Here is a 21,201-nt window from a genome sequence, read left to right on the forward strand (position 1 = left end):
TTTGATGTTGTTTTGCCAGATTTGTCCACTGGTGAAGGACAGTGCTGTTGTTGCAGAGGTCTTGGAACCTTGCCATTGGTTCAGAAGCCCTGAAGAAGAAATCCTGGAAGAGGGTTTTGCTGATGTTTTCAGGGGTCCTAAGACTGTTCTGCAGACAGAGAATGAATTAATGAAGACACTGGCAATGTATCTTGTGGCCTTGCTAAGCTTTGTCTCTCCAGGAACAAAGATTGCTGAGAACTTGCCTCCTGTCAAGATGAAGAAAAGACCTCTATTTGGGTATTAAATGCTGTGCTTAAGCTTGTTGTAACTCTGAGGTAGATTCAATTGTGATCCAAGGGTGGGGAACTTTTGACTTTTTTGTGCTCTGTGATTAAACAAATGAGTGTACTTTACTTATGATTGGAAACTAATCTCCATTTGAGAAGAGGGGCTTTGTGATGGACTAAATGAATGTACAGCCTAGGGGTGGAGTAGTACTTAGAAGAGGGTCTTTGGGATTGGCTTAATGAATGTAATGTCCAGGGGTGGGGTAGTACTTGGAGATTATTGAATCACACTTGGTAAATGCTGTATTTTGAATTTTGCTATATGTTGATTCTCTCTGTTCTTAATTTGTCACTGAATAAAATGGAGAGCACCTATGCTGGTATTTTGAACCTTGGGAAGCTGCCTTTGCTTGGCATTACAGAAGGATGGGAGAAGGTAATGTTGGAGGCCCTAGACCAGGAGAAGAAAACCCTCTTCTCAGTGATGAAGCGGTGGGGATTACCCTTGCAGCTACACTCATTCTGGATGTAGGTGACACATTCATCTGGCCCCTTGGGCTCATAGTAGTGATAGGGCATCCAGTGGGGCTGGGACCACTGGCTGCAGTAGTTGGGGGGCACCATCCCATAGATGTGGACTCGGTCACATAGCTCTATGGCAATTACCATGATGAACCAGCCTGTGCTCAGCCAGGATCAAGATTTCTCCCTGTCCTTGCCTGTCTCACCCCGAAAAAGATCATCGAACTTGCGCACTTGGGTGGGTGAGACGTCATAGGCAGCTATGTTGGGGAAGGCAAGACCCATGCTCTGGATGATGTGTAGAAGGCTGCCATTGGGTTTCTGTATTTTGCTGGGAGGTCCCCAGAAGATCAACACAGTCTCCAGTGTCTTATTGACAAACTCCTGGGGCCACAGTAGGACGCAGTACACACTGGTGTGAGCCACAACCCAAAAGGTGGTCTTGCTACCCACGTCCACCTCATAGCCTGTGGTGGGCGCATCATTTATGCATATGGTACACTCTGACCGTTCAATCTCTGGTCCCAGCTTCGTACCCAGAAGGTGGCTTGAGCTGGTGATGATCACACACTGGTGACAGTGGGAGGTCAGTGTCTTGTTTCCAAGGACTGGGACATAGCTGTCAGCAATGGCCCACTTCTTCAGGTTGGGTGTCCAATGGAAGAGGCCTCGAAGAGAACTATAGGGGAAGACATCGTTGATGCTATTGGAGCTGCAGAGGATGAGGAGGGTGATGAGCACAAACAGGGCCCCTAGCACCACTGATCGTTGGCCCTTATTTTTATTCATGTCTCTCCAGCAGTCTTGGGATGGGAGCAGCCTTCTGGTCACCCCGGGGAAGAGGGGAAAAAGGGTCACACGTTCCCCAGGAACTCCTGAACCCAGTCCCAATCACATGGCACTGAAGCTAGGCCCCCAGTGCCTCCGCAACCCCAGATCTGCTACTGGCCCAGCCCCCGCTTGCAGCTGGATCCTGGGTTATTTTTTTTTTAAGGCAACAGCCTTCCCTTCCATAGCACCAAGGGACCAGGGCAGGGGGCTTCAGGTTCATCAAGCATAGCACCCTCACCTCCTCTTGAACACTGTGCCTTGTTTTGATGTACCCAAGTTCCCATCAGCTTTTTTGGCTGTCATATTGAGATGTTAAAAACACCCAGACTAGGGGTGGCTAGGTGGCGCAGTGAGTAAAGCGCAGGCCCTGGAGTCAGGAGGACCCAAGTTCGGTTCCAGCCTCAGACACTGAACACCCACACAAAAAAACTAGCCATGTAATCTTGGGCAAGTTACTTAACCCCAATTGCCCTCCAAAAGGCAAAAAAAAAACAACACTCAGACCTTTTCTCAAACTGTAACCATATAATACGTATTTGTCTCTATTGAATTTCATCTTATTAGATTTGGACTAATGTCACATCATGTCAAGATCTTTTTGGATATTGACTCTTGTGGGGAAAAAAGATTTATTATACTGTTTGGGAAAAGTTGTTATACTGTTGAAATTCAACTTACATGATTAAAGGTTGTCCACCTAGAATGTTGCCTGACCCCAGTAACTTTCTAGGAATACTGGAAATGGCTACAAGGTTGCCCCAAACTTTGGTTTCCCCCAGGTCTTGGATCTACCCAAAGCATTTTGTTTTGGGTCCACCCAAGCTTGTGTTTTGGGCTCCCCTATATTCTGACTTCACCAACATTTTACTGAAAGTTTACAATCTACCTTGCTTTCAAGTTGCCCTCTTGGCAAAATTGCTTAACTGTGTATATGGGGTTCAGATGTGAGTACCCTTGTCTAAATCCTATAATGTAAATCTTCCAGAGCCTGAACAGGAGGGAGCTATACCTCCTTTCCATCTTACTCTCTTCTACTAAATGTTCAAAATAAATTTATTTCTAAAACTATTTCAGATTTTGAAATTTGTTCTGGCAGGGTGACCAGGTAGCACAGCGAGTAAGAGCACCGGCCCCAGAGTCGCAATGACCTGGGATCAAATCCAGGCTCAGACATTTAGCACCCACCCAGAAACACCTGGCTGTAACCTTGAGCAAGTTACTTAACCCCAATTGCTTAGGGGTGGCCAGGTGGTGCAGTGAGTAAGAGCACCAGCCCCAGAGTCAGGATGACCTGGGATTGAATCCAGGCTCTGATACTTAGTACCACACCCAGAAATAACTGGCCGTGTAACCTTGAGCAAGTTACTTAACCCCAAATGCTTTAAAAAAAAAAAAAAAGAAAAAAAAGAAATTTGTTCTTGCAAACAACACTGTCATTCAGCGTGTTAGCCATCCCTCCCCCCAGTTTTGTGTCCACTGTACATTGGGTAAGTATGCTATCTATGGTTTTATCCAAGTAATTTGGTCAAAAAAATGTTTTAAAAAATTTTTAATAGCACAAAACATAGATCCCTGGGGAACTCTACTAAAAACCTTCTTCCAAATTTATATTGAATTATTAATAACTTCTTTTTGAATCCAGCCATTCAACCAGTTCTGAATCCATTTAATCGAACTATTGTTTAGTCCGCATCTTTCTACAAGAAAAGAATATGAGTTTTTGCCAAGTGAGTTGCTAAAATCTTAGGTTAAGTTAGGTTAGATTGCTGTCCTTTGTTCTCAAAGAGGACCAAAATGATATCACCAGATTAGAGTCAAGTTACAGTGTTTCGACTGGCTGATCAAACCAATACAAGCTCAGAATGCCCTACCCCAGGCTGGGCACAAATAGTCATGTGAACATTTAGTGTGGATTCTCTAAATTTGTGCGTGTCGTGTTTCTTTTGAGCTACTTCAATTCTGCTCTGCTCGTAGAGCACAGTACCTTCTCTGATGAGGGCACACCATGGGGGGCAGTCCTGTGCCAGGTTCTCCCATGTCACACAATCAATTCCAAAGTTCTTAAGAGAGACTTCAAGGGTGGCTATGTGGTGCAGTGAATAGGGCACCAGTCCTGGAGTCAAGAGGACCTGAGTTCAAATACAGCCTCTGACACAACACAAAAACTAGGCATGTGACCTTGGGCACAGTCACTTAACACCAATTGCCCTCCAAAAAGCAAAAAAAAAAAAGAGAGAGAGACTTTTAGAGTGTCCTTGTATCTCTTCTTCTGAACATCATGTGAGTTCTCCATAAAATAGTCTTTTAGGCAAGCGTATGCTTGCATTCAAACAATGTGGTCAGTCCATATTAAAACTTATATATATATATATATATATATACATATATATATATATATATATATATATATTGCAAAGCATTTTATATAATTATCTCATTAGAGCTTCACAACAACTCTGTGAAGTTGATGCTATCATTTCCCCCATATTACAGTCAAAGAAACTGAGTCTGAGAGATTTTTAGTGACTTGCCTACAGTCACAGAGCTAGTAAGTGTCATAGTGAGATCTGAATCTGGGTCCAGCACTTTATCCACCATGCCACTCCTCTGCTTGGGTAAACTGAGTTTTATTATTCAGTCGTTTGAGTTGTGTCTGACTCTTAGTGACCCCATTTGAGATTTTCTTGGCAAAGATCCTGGAGTAATTTGCCATTTCCTTCTCCACCTCATTTCACAGATGAGGAAACTCAGGCAAACAGGGTGAAGTGATTTGCCCAGGGTCACACAGTTACTAAGTACCTGAGATTGGATTTGAACTCAAGTCTTTCTGACTCCAGGGCCAGTGCTCTATTCACTGTGCCACTTAGCTGCCCCCAAAACACTAAGTTACCAATAGTTAAACTATATCCTACAGTATTTTCTCCTGATCTACCACTTTAGTGACTGTCAAAAAAAGAAATGTATTAGTCTCACATGATCTGTTCTTATGGTCTCATGCTGGCTCTTTGTGACGACAGTTTCCTTTTCTTGATATTCATTAACCATATTTTTAATAATAATAATTCCTTCTGGAGTTTTTGTCAGGAATCAAAGTCAAACTCACAGACCTAGCGGGTATGGATTCCATTCTCTCCCCTTTTTGAAAAAGTGGGGCAACATTGGCCCTTCTCTCCCAATTCTCCGTGATCTTTCAGAGATCACTGACAGTGGCTCAGCAGTTATATCTGTCAGTTCTTTCTGTATTGGAGGCTGCAATCCATCTTGGCCAAGTGACTTAAATACAGCCCAAGACATCTGGGTATTCTATTACTGTTTCCCTATTTATTGTGAGTATCAACTCCCTATTAGCTATTTTTGTTCTCTCCTTTTCAGTTCAGAGATTGGTCTCCTTGGCAGAGAAAACAGGTGAAATTATAACCAAGCACACATTCCACAATACCTTCTAGATGGGCATATGGCCTTAATGTTAAAGATGATACTGTTTTTTTAAAAATTAGAAAAGAAGTAGATCATACACCTCTCAATAGCTATGGGTATTCTGAACTAAGCAGGAAATAGAAACAATTACGAAAGACAAAATAGACCATTCTGATTACTTGAAAATGAGAGGTTTCTATAGAGACAACATTAATGCACTTAGGATAAGAAGGGAAGTGGTCAAATGGCGGGGGGGGGTTGGGGGATCTTTGTATCAGATTTCTCTTATAGGGGTTTGGTATCCAAGACAGACTGCACTACTCTTGGTCACTTTTTTCTCCTGAATGCTCTCTTCTCTCTCAGTTTTCAGGACACTGATCTCTCTTGTTTCTCCTCTTACCTATCTGACTACTCCTTCTGTTTCCTTTGCTGGATCCTCTTCCAGATCATGCCACCTAACCTTAGGTGGACCTCAGGGTTCCATCCCGGGCCCTCTTTTCTTCTCCCTCTGTACTACTTCACTTACTGATCTTATCAGTTCCCATGGATTTAAGGACCATCTCTATGCTGTTGATTCTCAAATCTACCTTCCCTGCTTACCCCAATTTCTCTGTTGACCTCCAATCTCACATCTCCAACTGCCTTTCAGACATCTCAAACTGGATGTTCAGTAGATATCTTAAACTCAATCTGTCCAAACAGAACTCATTGTCTTTCCCCCTAAAGCCTCCCCAGCTCCTACCTTCCCTATTACTGTAGAGGGCAACACCATACTCCTTCCCAAAACCTCAGGTTCACAACTCAGCAGTCATCCTGGATTCCTCACTATCTTTCACCCTCCACATCCAAGCTGTTGCCAAGGCCTGCTAATTTTGCCTCTGCAACATCTCTCGAATATTTCCCCTTCTCTACTCTGAACTGCTACCATACTGCAGGTCTTCATCACCTCATGCCTTGATTATTACAATAGTCTGATGGTGGGTTGTCCACCTACTTCAAGTCTCTCCCCACTTCAATCTATTCTCCATTGAGCCACTAAAGTTTTCCTAAAGTGATGGGGCAATCATGTCACTCATCCATTCAATAACCTTCAGGGGCTTCCTATTGCCTCCAGGAGCAAATACAGAGCTCACAAAGCTCATAACCTGCCCCCTCCTACCTTTCCAGTTTTCTTAAACCTTATTCCCCAACACATACTCTTCCATCCAGTGACACTGACCTCCTGGCTTTTCCACAAACAAAACACTATGTACCTTGGCTCTGGGCATTGTCTCTGGCTGTCCCCCATGTCTGGATTGTACTCCCTCTTCCTATCTGACTTCTGACCTCCTTGGCTTCCTTTAAGTCCCAGCTAAAATCCCATCTTCTTCAGGAAGCCTTGCCTAAAAGCTCTTAACCTCAGTGTTTTCCCTCTTTTAATTATTTCCTATTTATCCTATATATACCTTGCTTTGTATATATTTGTTTGCATGTTCTGTCCCCTGTTAGACTATAAGTTCTTTGAGAGCAGAGACTGTCTTTTGCCTCTTTTTGCTTTCCCAGTGCTTAGTAAATGTTGATTGATTGGTTGATTAATAAATATGATAAAACTAAATAGCTGTTCCCCAATAAATATATAGCCAAAGGTTCTGAGAAGCACTTCTCAAAAGAACTTCAAAGTATTCGTGAACAAGTGAAAAAATGCTACAAATGACTAGTAATTAGAGAAGAGCATCCTGAGATTTTCACCTCAACCCTTATAATTGGCAAAAATGACACAGAATGGCAAAAATCAATGTTGGAGGAGTTGTGGAAGGATAGGCATTGGAAAGATAGTTCCAAGGAAGGAAGTTGGGGAAGGATAATACATTATTGGTGGACCTTCGAAATGATACAATCATTTTAGAAAGGAATTTGGAATTATGTAAGTAAAATGACTAAAATGCCTATCCCCTTTGCATCTGAGACTCCAATACTGGGCATATACCTCAAGAAAACCATCAGTAAGAATATATTCCAAAATATTTATAGCATCATTTTTGGTGATAGCTAAGAATTGGAAGCAAAGTGGATGCCTATGTAGTGGAGAATGGCTAAAAAATTGTGGTACTTGAATGTGATAGAATTTTACTGTGCTGTATGAAACAACTTATGTGATGAATACAGAGAGGCATAGAAAGATCTTTATGAACTGATGCAGAATGAAGTAAGCAGAGCCAAGAAAACAATACACACAGTAACAACAAAGTAAATTAACAACCCACACACTAAAAAAATCAAAACTGAATGTAACAAAACTATAAAGATCCAGCAAGACTTGAAAGAAGAGAGGTGAAAAGATATCCACAAACCCATACCTTTGTGAATATGAGAGGTCCACAGGTGTTACACATTACACATGTTTTTAAACTTTTTCAATTAAAAAAAAAAGAAAAGAAGTGATAGAGTGAGGGTGAAAGGGGGCAATCTGTTGGAGGAGAGAGTATATAATGGGGCCATTTGAACAGATTAGCCTTGATAAAGAGTAAGGCCACCTCATCATATGAGACAGGAGTGAAGGAGGAGATAGTGACAAAAGGCATCTGAATGATAAGAGATGAGGAAGAGGGGAGAATCATTTGGAAGGTTTCTGGGGCCTCCTCTCTTCTCTCTATTCTCTCTCTTGGTAGTCTCATCAGTTCCCATGAGTATAACTATCCCCTATGCAGATGACTCACATATATTTAAACATATACATATGATTTATATATACACATATGTATATACACATATGTATGCACATATACATATATATGTATATATACACGTATATATATACCTATATGTATGGAGATATATTCAGCCCCAATCTCCCCTGAATCTCAGCCCTTCATTAACAATTGCCTGCTGGACATTAAAACTAATTGTCCCCAAAATATCTCAAACTTAATATGTACAGAGCAGAATTCATTATCTTTCCCAAAAATCTCTCCCTTTCCCCAAACTTTCCTATTTCTATGGAAGGCCCCACCATTCTTCCAGTCACCCAGGTTCATAACCCCACTATTATTCTTCACTCCTCACTTGCCCTCCCCCCACATATCCAACGAGTTACCAAATCTTGCTATTTCCACCTCTCCAATATCTCCTGCATCTGCTTCCTCTCTATTCATCCAGCCACCACCTTGGTTCAAGTCCTTGTATCTCTAGCCTGTATTATTCTGTCAGCCTCCTAATTAGTCTCTTTGCTTCAGGACCTCCTCTGCTTTGCCACCCCATTCCCTGATCTTTGAATTCACTTAACCCTTTGGGGATTAATCCCTTATTAACCCCTCAGTTCTTTTCCAGTCATTATTTCTGCACTCTCTTCCCTTTCCTATCTTGACTCTGGTGAACTAGTTCAGCTCTACACCATCTCTTCTCTCTAGTCCCTTGCCCCTTAAACCTTATTTACCAATCTTGTCCTGTCAAGTCTCAGGCTTGTATTATTTAGCATCACCTGCTGAACAGAATTGGAGAAAAGCACAAAGTTTTGCTGATTGAGTCCACTACTAATTTATGTTACATAATCTCAACGAATTCATATTACATAATCTTAATGCACTTCAACAAGTCACTCCTTTCCCTAATTGATCCATTATCCCACACACCACAGGAGCTTTTCCAAATCTGTCCATCCCTCCTCAAACTCCCCTTGTTGTCCCTCCCCCCCTACACTCTCAGCTCAGAGCCTTTCCTCATGCTTCACTGATAAAATCAAGGACAACTGACAAAAGCTCCCTGTTCTCCCCTCCTTCTCATCTCACATCACTCAGATGACTTTGGCAACTATCTCCTCCTTCACCCATGTCTCACATGAAGAGATGACCCTTTTCATGACCAAGGCAAACCCCTAACCTGCACAAGTCATCCCATCCCATCCATCCTGTCCCATCCCATCTCCAGCAGGTTATCTTCACTACCTGCTACTAATCTTCAATCTCTCCCAATCTATTGGTTGCTTCTCTAATGCCCACAAACACTCCCATGTCTTCCCCATTCTCACTTGATCCATCCACCCAGGCTAGTCATTGTCCATATCTCTCCTCCCTTTTGTGGCTAAGCTCCTTGAAAAAGTCATCTACAACAGGAGCCTCCACATCCTTTCCTCTCACTCTCTTCTTAGTTCTCTATAGTCTGGCTTCAAATCTCATTATTGAAATGAAACTGTTCTCTTCAAAGTGATTAACCATTTTTTAATGGCCTTTTCTCAGTCTCATCTTTCTTAAGCTCCCTGCATGCAGCCTTTGACACTGTGGATCACCTTCTCCTTGAAACTCTCTTCTCTCTCTTTGTCTCTTCTGGTTCTTCTCCCATCTGACCATTCCTTCTCAGGCTCTTTTGCTGGACCTTCATCCAGACCATGGTCCTAATTGTGGGTGCCCAACAGGGCTCTATCTTCGACATACTTCTCTTCTCCCTCTATACTGTTTCACTTGATGGTTACGTCAGCTTCCATAAATTAAATTATCATCTCTATGCTGATGAATCTCAAATCTACTTACTTAGACTCTCTGCTAACCTCCAGACTCACTTCTTCAACCACCTAATAGACATTCAGAACTGTATGTCCTATAGACATCTTAACCTTAAAATGTTCAAAATGGAACTCGTTATCTTCCCCATCTCCTTCAAGCCTTACTATCTTTTAATTTTCCTATTGCTATCAAGTAATTACTATTACCAGGCAGCTAGGTGGCATAGTGGATAGAGCACTGGGCTTGGAGTCAGGAAGACTCATCTTCCTGAGCTCTTATCTGGCCTCAGACACTTACTAGCTGTGTGACCCTGGGCAAGTCACTTAACCCTGTTTGCCTCAGTTTTCTTATCTGTAAAAATGAGTAGGAGAAGGAAATGGCAAACTACTCCAGCATTTCTGCCAAGAAAACCACAAAGTGAGGTCACAACGAGTCAGACAATAAAACGATACAACAAATTACAATTACCATCCTCAACCCCTCATAGTGAACCTGCTGCCAAGTCCTGTCAATTCTACCTTCAGGGGCAGCTAGGTGGCCCTGGAATCAGGAGGATATGAATTCAAACCCGACCTCAGACACTTAACACAAAAACTAGCTGTGTAGCTGTGTGACCTTGGGCGAGTCACTTAAACCCAAATTGCCCTCCAAAAAGCAAAAAAAAAAAATTCTACCTTCATACCATCTTTGATATATGACTCTTCTCTGACACTGCCATCACCCAGATACAGGCCCTCATCACCTCTCACCTATATTATTTCAATAACCCTCTGCTTATTCTCCCTGCCTCAGGCCTCTCCTCATTCCAGTCTATTCTCCACTCAGCTGTGAGATTGATCTTCCTAAAAGGCAGGTCTGATTGCCACACCCCTATTCAAGGAACTCCAGTGAATCTCTATCACCTCAGGGATCAAATAAAGAATTTGTTTGCCATTTGAAGCTCTTCATATCCTGTCCCCTTCCTACCTTCCCAGCCTTCTTTGACCTTGTTCCCCTTCCCTATACTCTGTGATCAGTGACACTCACTGTCTTGCTGTTGCCTGAACATAATACTCCATCTTGGAATTCTATGCCTTTTCACTGGCTGTGCCCAATGCTCGAAATGCTCTTCTTCCTCATTTTTACCTCCTGTCTTCCAAGTCCCAGGTAAAATCCACCTTTTGCAGGAAACTCTCCCCAGTCGCCCTTAATATTCGTGCTTTCCCTCTGTTGATCATGTTGGATTGATCTCTTGTTCATACATAATTGTTCACATGTTGTCTCCCCTATTCAGCTGCAAGTTCATTGAGAGCAGGGACTACTTTTTGCCTTTCTTTGTATCTTCCAGTATTATTAGTACAACGCTTTGCACAGAGTAAGTATTTAATAAATGCTTGTTGACTGACTCACTGACTGACTTTTCTTCCCCGTTGGAACACTCTATAGCTAGGTCCCAATTAGCGTGCATGATTAGACCCACAAAGTGACCAAATTATCCAAATTCACACTATTTGAGATTATATGGAAAATATGGTCATTTATTCCAGACCAATGGAAATATATAATGAAAAAAATTTTAAACATTTTATCTATTTATTAATGTAATACAACAGCAAAGGATAAGAAATGTTTTTTCTGCTTCAAGTTCATTACAAAATAATTATTAAAAAGCAAAATTTTTCAATTAAAAGTAATTACTGAATATCATACCTAAAGATAAGCCTACACTGACGATATGACAGAAACTTCATTATCATAGTTTAAAATGTTTCAGCAGTATAGACTGAACTGTCTTCTCATCCTATAAATCTTTATACATAAGATAATAGGTGCAAAGAGCTTTATCCACATCTCAACAAATTTGCATGTTCCCATTCTCACACAATGAACCAAGTGTAATTTGAGGCATTATCTAAAATCCAAAATGCTTTAAAGACACAACATTGTTGTCCTCGCTATATTTTCCAACAGCTGAGCTAAAATCAGTAGAAAACCAATCTTTGAAAACAGCTTTAGTTAGTCAGCCATGCTTTCTCATTTGACTGCAAAAGCTCTAGAAGCAATTGATGGTTGTGGCTTCTAGGAGTTCAAGGATTTTAAGACACATAAACAAGCAGTGGTTTTAATTCTGCATTACTTCCTGATAAAAGAATTAGGTGATTCTTAGACACTTTAACCAGGCTGAGTATTGAGGGAACTGTGGGAATTGAGTGAACCACACTAACTCCATCTCATGACTCAGTTCCGGTACTAGCTTAGTTCCCTCTCTATTTAATTATGGGTTTAGTCCAATTTTTGTCTTGTGAGAAAACTTTTCTTCAATTACGGGAATTATGAGAAAACATTATCGCATTGTTTGAACCTAGCTGGGCATAGCTGGGAAGCTGGACCACCTTTACCTGTTGTTTATAGACCCTTAACTAAGGACCTAGGTTACACTGACCAAAAGCCCATGAGATTCAAAGATTGATGCAAGGAGTTTTCTCACAATTACATATCTCAAGCAATCTGTATGTCCTATGTGAATACTGGCCCCATATTGGTCCATCAGTTACTGTTTCCTTATTCCTTTGATTGAAAATAGACACTTGAGAGGTAGGGAGAGAAACAACTCTTTTTTTGAATTCAGCGAATTGTCCTGTTTGCTCTCCAAACTCAGAAAGTCCCTAATCTTTCTTCAAATTAGAAATCATATTAACTAATCTTGTATCCTGGTTTATATCCTATTAATTATTTGCTTTTAATGCATTAAAAAATCTGTCTCCCCCTGTATTTGGGGTCCAGTACCAAGCTGAGGAGGCCTGGTCCCAATCTGCTTTGTAATTGCCATACATTGCTTAATAAATTGATATTCTCAGAAGCTCAAACCTTTATTTCCTCAGTTATTTCAGATTTCACCCACCACAGTATTCCACAATATTTGTTGTATTCTTTCTCTCTTTTCTTTTCCCAGTGCCACCAGCCTAATATAAGTTTTCATTATCATCTATCTGGACTCTTGGAATAGCAGTCTAACAGGTTTTCCCACCTCCACTCTCTTATTCCCCAAACTTAACTCCAATCTATTATTTAAACTTCAGTCAAACTAATTTTTTTTTTACATATACATCTGGTCACATCATTCTTCTTCCCAAAATTCTTAAACAGTTTCCTTATTGCCTACTAAATAAAGTTCAGACTCCTCAGTCTAGCATTCAAGTCCTTCCATAATCTGGACTACCTTTCTGGATTTTTCTCATATTCCTATCTATATAGTTTTCACTACTTTTTGACTCTGAATGTTATATGGTACTTTCCTGACTCTCTACCTTTGCTCAAGATTTTTTTTCCTGGGCCTAAAATTTCTGTCTTTCTCTGTTTGCCTACTGAGTTATTTTACATTCTTTAAAGTTTGTCTTAAATGTCACTTTCTCCAGGAATCCTTCCCTGATGTCTACTCCCCCAGCCCCACACATACACCCCTTTGCCCTTGGACCATTTTTTTCCTTGAAGATTATGCCAGAGGCAAAAAGGCTCTCAAAAGTTCTACCAAGGGGGAGGCTAGGTGTCACAGTGAATAGAGCACCAGCCCTGGAGTCAGGAGGACCTGAATTCAAATCCAGCCTCAGACACTTACACAAAAAACTAGCTGTGCGACCTTGGGCAAGTCACTTAACCCCAACTGCCCTACCTTCCTCCCTCCAAAAAGAAAAAAAAAAGTTCTACCAAGTCAGAAAGTCTTTGAATATTGGCTTAACAATTGGACTGCATGAGTCTGCCAATAGGAGACATGTTTGTTGGACTGCAATGCTTCAATAGATACTGTCAAACTTTGTAATTGGCTTCCATGCTACCACAGCTCAGATTGGCTTGATTTACAGATACAACACAAAATAAAAGAGAGGAATGAATTATTGGTGGAGCTGTGGATTAATCTAGCCATTCTAGAAAGCAATTCCAAACTATGCCCAAAAAGTCACTAAACTGTGTATACTCTTTGATTGATATATGGCCAACCATTCAAGGAGATCAGACAAAGAAGAAAAGAATTCACATGTACATAAATTTTTGCAGTAGTTCTTTTTGTTATAGCAATGAACTGGGAATTAAGGAAGTACCCCTCAGTTAGGGAATGGTTGAACAAAGTATGGTATAGGAATATAATAGAACATGATTGTGACATAAGAAATTAAGAAAAGGGCATTTTCAGAGAAAACAACACTGGTGAGACTAAGACTTGTATGAACTGATGTAGTGAGCAGAACCAGCAGAATAATTTATAAAATAACAAAAACTCTAAAAAACAAACAAAAAAAACTTTGAAAGACTTAAGAACTCTGATTAATGCAATGACCAAGCACAATTCCAGAGGATTGATGAAGCATGCTATCCACTTTTTGACAGAGAGATGATAGACTAAAGTTGCAAAATAAAACATGCCTTATGGAAATATTTAATATGAAAATTTGATTATATATATTTGTTACAGAGGTTTTGTTTGCTTTCTTCAGTGGGAAAGGTGGTAAAGTGAAAGACAGAGGTAGACTAGGAATAGAGCTAACAAATGAAACAAAAAGAAAAAAAGGAAAGAGGAACATTGAAGCATCTTTTCTTTAAAATGCACAGAAGAGGATAAGGACAGAATCACAAATAGATAGGATAGCTTTAAAAGTTAAACAGTGAATTTATCATATAGTTTAAAAGAGAAGTAATCAATACATGATCTAGATTTGTAATTTCATGCTTAATTTTCTTTTCTAATATATATATATATATATGTGGAAATGTTTCTTTCATTTGATATATTTTAAGCTCAAAACAAAAGTAAAATAAAATTCTAAAAACAAAAAAAGATGTGAATGGTTTACAGAGGTAGAAGGAGATAGATTAAATAAATGGCAACTGGGATTATGACAATCACATATGCCCTTCCATTGTTTGTTGGTATTAGATTTGTGACAGTCAGGCACTCAGTATAATGTTAACATTTACAGTAGGGGTTGCCAATCTGGGGTATATATACTCCCAGATGGTAAAAGATGCTTTTCAGGAAGATACAAGGAATATTTTGGTAAGTAATGATATTATTCTACTGGAATAGAACAAAAGCAGTGATGTTACTATTATCTGTAGATTAGAGAGAGAGAAAATAGTGAGGAGGTGGTGGCAAGGTAAGAAAGGGAGGGAATGTTAGTGAGTATCTGAAAAAATTTGAGAGACAGTTGATGAGGCAGAAACAAAATGGTAGAATGAGAGGAAGTATTTGTACCCAGTTCACTAGCATGCCTCCTCCACAGCAACCTAACAAACAAGCAAGACTGGATTCTGATTGGGAAAATCAAGAAAAACTCACAGTGAGTCATTTTTCCAGCCCAGGGCAACTTAAGAAAACAGAGACATCGATGGACACTATACAAGATTAAACAGGACACATTCTTTTATGAGGGGATGATACATGTAACCCCTCAGAACATTATCATCACCATGGGTCTTAGAGGGAGTCTAATTAAACAGGAAGTATGCATGTGATTCTTTTATGTTTGGATGATCTCAAAAAGAATAATGGGAGCATGGGAAAGAGAGATGCACTGGGAAAAGAGGGAAGAAGAAGAATGGGGAAAACTCTCACATAAATGGGATTCAAAAAGAAGAGATTATACAAAGGAGGTGATGGGGGGCAGGGAGAAGACAACACTTGAATTTCATTCTCCTTTGAAGTGGAATAAGGAGGGAAGAATACATACATACACATACAATTGGGTATAGAAATTCATATAACCCAACGGGAAGTAAGAAGGAAAGGAGTGAAGAGAAGGGGGATGGAGGATAAGAGGAAGGGTAAATTAAGGAAGGCAGCAGGCAGAAGCAAAACAGACTCTTAAAGATACACTTAGCAATTATAACTGAAGAAACAGGATGAACTCATTCATAAAATGGAAGAGGACAGCAGAATGAACTAAAAGCAAGAATCCAACAATATGCGGTTTCAAAAAGCACACTCAAAACAGATAAAATAAGAGGTTGGAACAAAATATATTATGCTTCAGCTGAAATAAAAATAAGGGAGGCAATCATGATCTCAGAAAAAGGAAGGGCAAAAATAAACCTAATTAAAATGAAAACAGGGAAACTATATTTTGCTAAAAGAAGTATAGATAATGAATTGATGTCAATAATGAACATATATGTATCAAATAGCATAGCATCTAAATTCTTAAAGAGTTAAATGAATTCCAGGGGGAAGTAGACAGTAAAACCATAATAGTAGGGAATCTAAATTTATCTCTCTCAGACCTAGATAAATCTGACTATAAAATAAATAAGAAAGAAGTTGAGATGAATAGAATTCTAGAAAAGTTAGATATGAAAGACCTCTGGAGAATAGAAAGAATACAACTATTTCTCAGCTGTGCAGGACACCTTTGTGAGAGATGACACACAGTGAAGTTTCCTCATTTCTTTTAACACACTGTTACATTCCTATCTCTTCTCTATATTTTGTAAACCAGTTCAGTCTCGTGAGTAACTCATGATTTCCTGTAAATGAGATAATTTGAAAGAAAACCATACTAGTCCACTTCTGATTGGGCACTTCCAAATTTGGTGAAAGGAAATACATAATGAAGGATTGAAACTGCTTTGTGCCAATTAGAAAGATTGTCAGCTTGCTTCACCAGCCAATGGTGAGGTAGGACAAGTGAAAAGCCCATGAGCTTCCACATATTGTACTCCATGGCAGATGTCATTTGAGCGACAGGGGCAGTGCCCTTTTTCATGAGAAAGAATAAAGACCTTTTCTGATCTCTGACTCAGACTCTGAACTCTTTCATCTCACACACCTTCACAAAAATTAATCATGTATTAGAGCATAAAAACTCACAAACACAGGACAGTAATATTAAATGCATCTTTTTCTGAATATATTGCAATAAAAATATATTCAATAAAAGTGCTATGAAACATAGATTTAAAATTAATTAAAAACTAAATAACTTGATCTTAACGAAAGGATGGTTAAAAGAACAAATCATAGAAACAATCAATAATTTTATCAAAGATAATGACAACAATGATACAACATAACAAACTTTGTGGGATACAACAAAAGAGGTACTTAAGACAAAATTACATCTCTAAATGCTTGCATCAATAAAAGAAAGAAAAAGCAGATCAACTAATTGGACATACAACTAAAAGAATAGAAAAATAACAAATTAAAAAACCCCAATTAAACACTGAGATAGAAATCCTAAGAATCAAAGAGAAATCAACAACATTTAAATTAGAAAACCAAACAAATTGAACTAATAAATAAAACTAGGAACTGATTGTTTTGTTTTTGTAGGGAGGGAGATAAGCCATTGGCTAATTTGATTTTAAAAAAAGAAGAAAAACAGATTACCAGTATCAAAAATGAAAAAGGTGAATTCACAATGAATGAAGATGAAATAGAAGTAATTATTAAGAGCTTGTAATGGTAATGGAATTTAAAGATCCCTTTGTATTGGCTTGGTTTTGGGGTTAAGAGTTAAAACCCAGAGCTTGTGAATCCCACTTGTGGGATGGACTTGTTGATGTGAAGAAAGAGGGCTGAACTGGGAGGAGCTGGTGCCGTGGATAGAGAGGCCCAAGCAGAGAGAGGCCAGAAGAACTTTTGGGAGTAGAGAGAGAGAGAATTACTGGGGGCCAGAGTTGCTGAGAGAGAGAACTGCCAGCTGAAGTCACCTGGACTGCTGAGGGCCAGTTGGAGCTGCCCAGGGCTTTTGAGAACTGCTACCTGAAGCTGCCAAGAACTGAGGAGGCATGACTATGATGCTGGTATTTTTTCTGTCTGTTTTGATGTTATTTTACCAGGTTTGTCTGCTGGTGAAGGACAGTGCTGTTGTTGCAGAGGTTCTGGAAATTTGCTGTTGGTTCAGAAGCCCTGAAGGAGGATTTTCTTGTTGCATGTTTACAGAAATCCTGGAGGAGGGTCTTGCTGATGTTTTCAGGGGTTCTGAGACTGTTCTACAGGCAGAGAGTGAATTGATAAGGATGTTAGGAATGTATGTTGTGGCTTTGTTAAGCTTTGTCTTCCTAGGAACAGAGATTGCTGAGAACGTGGCCTTTAGTCAAGATGAAGAAAAGATCTCTCCTTGGTATTGAATCTGGCTTAGGGGTAGATGGCCTTTGTGCTCTCCACTTTGAGAAGGTGTTTGGTGGTAACTGATGATAATTGCAATTCAGTTGTGATTCAGGGGTGGAGTACTTTGATTTTTGTGCTTTGTGACTGACCAAATGAATGTACTTTGTTTATGATTGGACACAAATCTCCAGTTGAATAGATAAAAGACTTTGTGATTGACTAAATGAATGTACTTCCCAGGGGTGGAATACTTGGAGCTAAGTACTTTGTGATTGAATTGAGGACTTACTAAATTATTGAATTACACATGGTGAATGCTGTATTTTGATTTTCTGTGAATGTTTTGCCTTAATCTGTCACCAAATAAATGGAGTTTGCTATGCTCCTAATCCAAACCTGGAAGTTGCTTGTGCTTGGTATTACAGAACTATTTTTTCCAACTATAGGCAAATAAAACTAACAATCCCAGAGGGTACAAAATGGTTATCAGGATACAGGGAATATTTGGTAAGTGACTACATATTGTGCTGAAATATTTCAAAAGTAGCTGATGGAATAATTCATCCTATGTAAAACCAAATGAATGAGGTTTGAATACCTTTTCATATTGAACTAAAAAAAGAATCATGATCAATAGCCCAGTGAAAGAGAGACTAACTAATCTCCACAATAAGAAATTGCAAATTGATTTCCAATCAATGAAGTTACAACATTTTTGGTGTACCCTTGGAGGAACATCCCAGTTTTACTAAACATATTCACAAAGACTTAATTTCATTTATAAAAACTTATCTCTGTTATCAGGATCCTCAGTCCCATTCCCAATCAAATCCAAAGCAAGAAATAAACTGAATGCTGAATATGATAGCTTACAAAAACTATAATGAAAATAAACCTATTGGTAAATAGAAACAGAAGCAAAGTTCTCACCTATTTATCTGACTGTTTTGATAAACATTTAATAACTCTGTGATACTAAAAATGTGAAATACTAAGTAAAATTTTCTTTATGAAAAATTAATCTATTTTGTTTCTCACATATATATGCTTGTAAACTTAAGAATTTAATTGCTTTCTTCCTGATTAGGAGATTCAGAAAGGTTTAATGAAATCTGAGTTAAAGGGAACAAAAAAGATTGGGAACTCTTGCTTTAGAATATTTAAGCAACATCTCTTTTTAGTGCTGGAATTTCAGGGAAATAATAGGTACACAATCCAAACCAATGCACAGAGAAGTTTATAGGACCCTGGAGACCATGATGTTGCTGTCTTTTTTACCAAGCAGCTGCGACAAAGACAATCACTGAAAGCTTATGCATCACTTCCTAGTTCCTATGTAGTATACTGTTGTGAGTTTAAGTCTGCTTATGTCCCACTTTCCAGATAGGTTTATTTTCTTTTCCTTTTAAAAAAATAGTTTTTGTTATTCTGAACTTAATAGATGTTTCTATTAGTGTGAACATTTCTGTATACAAAGAAAAGGAAAAGAGGATTTTTACATTACATTGTAAATCTACTATGTGCAGCTTGCTTTTTCTAAAAAGCAGATAATAAATTTAACATTTTAGTTTCAAAGCTGTCCTACTTAATTGTGTTTCCCTCTAAACTTCCTTCTGTTTTCTTCTCTGCATTTAAAAAATGCTTTAATGACCCTATTTTCTTTACTTTTTTTCATCACTCACTCCCCTTTCCCCCCAAATCTCAAAAAAAAAAAATCCTCTCTTGTGATAAATGAGAATAGATAAGCATAACAGATCCACACATTGGCCATGTCTGAAAATATATGTCATTCTGCATCTTGATTCTATCACCTCTCTTTCAGGACGTGGATAGAATGCTTTATCACTGGTCCTCTTTAGTGGTATTGATTCAAAGTGGTGATGGTGGGGGGGGTCTAAAATATCATAGCAAATTGAATAACTTGGTCAAGTTCTGCTCACATTATTCTGCATCAGTTGATGCAAATCTTCCCAGGTTTTTCTGAATACATCATCTCTTTCCTCATTTTTTATGGTGTAATAATGTTTCATTACATTAAAATGTCAGAAATGATTTTGTCATTCCTCAATAGACGGGCACCCCTCCTAGTTTCCAGCTCTTTGGTACAGCAAAAATAGTGATATAATTTTTTTTTGCATTTTTAGAGGGGAGGGCAGGACATTTGGGGTTAAGTGTCTTGCCCAAGGTCAAACGGCTAGTAAGTGTTTAAGTGTCTGAGGCCGTATTTGAACTCAGGTCCTCCTGATTCCAGAGCTGGTGCTCTATTCACTGCGCCACCTAGCTGCCCTGATATAATTTTTTTTTGGGGGGGGGGGTAGTTGCTTTGTCTTTAATGTGCATCAGACAACATTTTGTATACGTGTTCTGCAATCATGAAGAGGGGCATCATGTGGCCACTTACATGTCATCAGGTATATTCTCCAACCCCTTAGTCTCATAATAACAATGGAATCCAGAGATCATCCTGTCCCTCTCCAATAGATTCCACTGGTATAGATTAGGTGCAATTCTATTTTCCTTGCCCCCATTGCTGTACTTTTGGATGAGAGCAGTGCTAATTCCTGGGATTGTCAGACAGAGGCCCATAACGGCCAGTCCTGGCAGAATTTCGAACCACATCTCGGCGAGAGGCTCATGGCCACAGACTGGTACTATATAAATATTTTTAATACAAATTTTTTATTATTACAATTACAGTTACAAAAATTATTACAAAATTTTATACGAAAATTTTTTCCCTTGGTGACAGGAGGCTTACGATAAAATACTGAACTTCTGGGTTGGTACCCTCTTAGTGGAGGAGACTGAAGAAAGTATAAACAGATTCTAACCTAAAATGGGACTTTGCTGTGGGGACTGGAGTTCAGATATGAAAGGCATGTTACAGTTAATGATATGTTTGTCAAATGCACTTCTTGATTTTACTGTGCTTTCATCAGTCAAATTAAACTATGACTTTGAGGTCTGAATGAATGATAACTACTTGGACCTGCCAGAGGAGTCACCAGTGGGTGTGAAGTAATAGGGAGGATCAGTGCTAGAAGATTGACAGTCTTACTATAGAATACTCATCCTTCCACCTGCCTCTAATCTTGACTGCAGACAGTTAGGTGTCACAATGGCTAGAGTACTGGACCTGGGGTCAAGGAGACTTATCTTCATTAGTTCAAATCTGACTTCAGATAATTATTAGCTTTGTGACCCTGGGCAAGTCACTTAAACCTGCTTGCCTGAGTTTTCTCACCTGTAAAATGAGCTGGAGAAGGAAGTGACAAGTCACCCCAAGTATCTTTGCCAATGAAAAAAATGGGGTCACGAAGAGTTGCACACAACTGAACAACAACAACAAAGTCTGACTGCAAAGCAGGACATACCTCTTACATTTTGACAGGCTTAGTCCAAGGATTTTTTTCCATGAAATTCTTTTTTTCCCCTCTTGGATCCCGGGACATCTGGAAGATATTCTCTTTTGGTTAAATTTGTTTTTTTCTGAGTTTGCCTAGTGTTTGTGATGAAAAACCTCATCCAAAATTTAATCAAGAACACGGAGATCTCTTAGGATAAGAACAGGAATTTGTTCTCTTCCCCAAGTGAAGAAGGTCTT

At 39.2% G+C, this 21,201-nt stretch overlaps 1 pseudogene; it reads right to left on the reverse strand.

Moving 5' to 3' along the window:
* Positions 1 to 641: 641 nt before the first annotated feature.
* On the reverse strand, positions 642 to 1,634 carry LOC138166905 (alpha-N-acetylgalactosaminide alpha-2,6-sialyltransferase 6 pseudogene; annotated as a pseudogene).
* Between the last annotated feature and the right edge of the window lie 19,567 nt (positions 1,635 to 21,201).

The sequence above is a fragment of the Petaurus breviceps genome, unplaced genomic scaffold (genome assembly GCF_028583685.1).
Source record: "Petaurus breviceps papuanus isolate PSGF00001 unplaced genomic scaffold, PetGlider_PUasm1.0 227, whole genome shotgun sequence".
Classification (NCBI taxonomy): domain Eukaryota; kingdom Metazoa; phylum Chordata; class Mammalia; order Diprotodontia; family Petauridae; genus Petaurus; species Petaurus breviceps.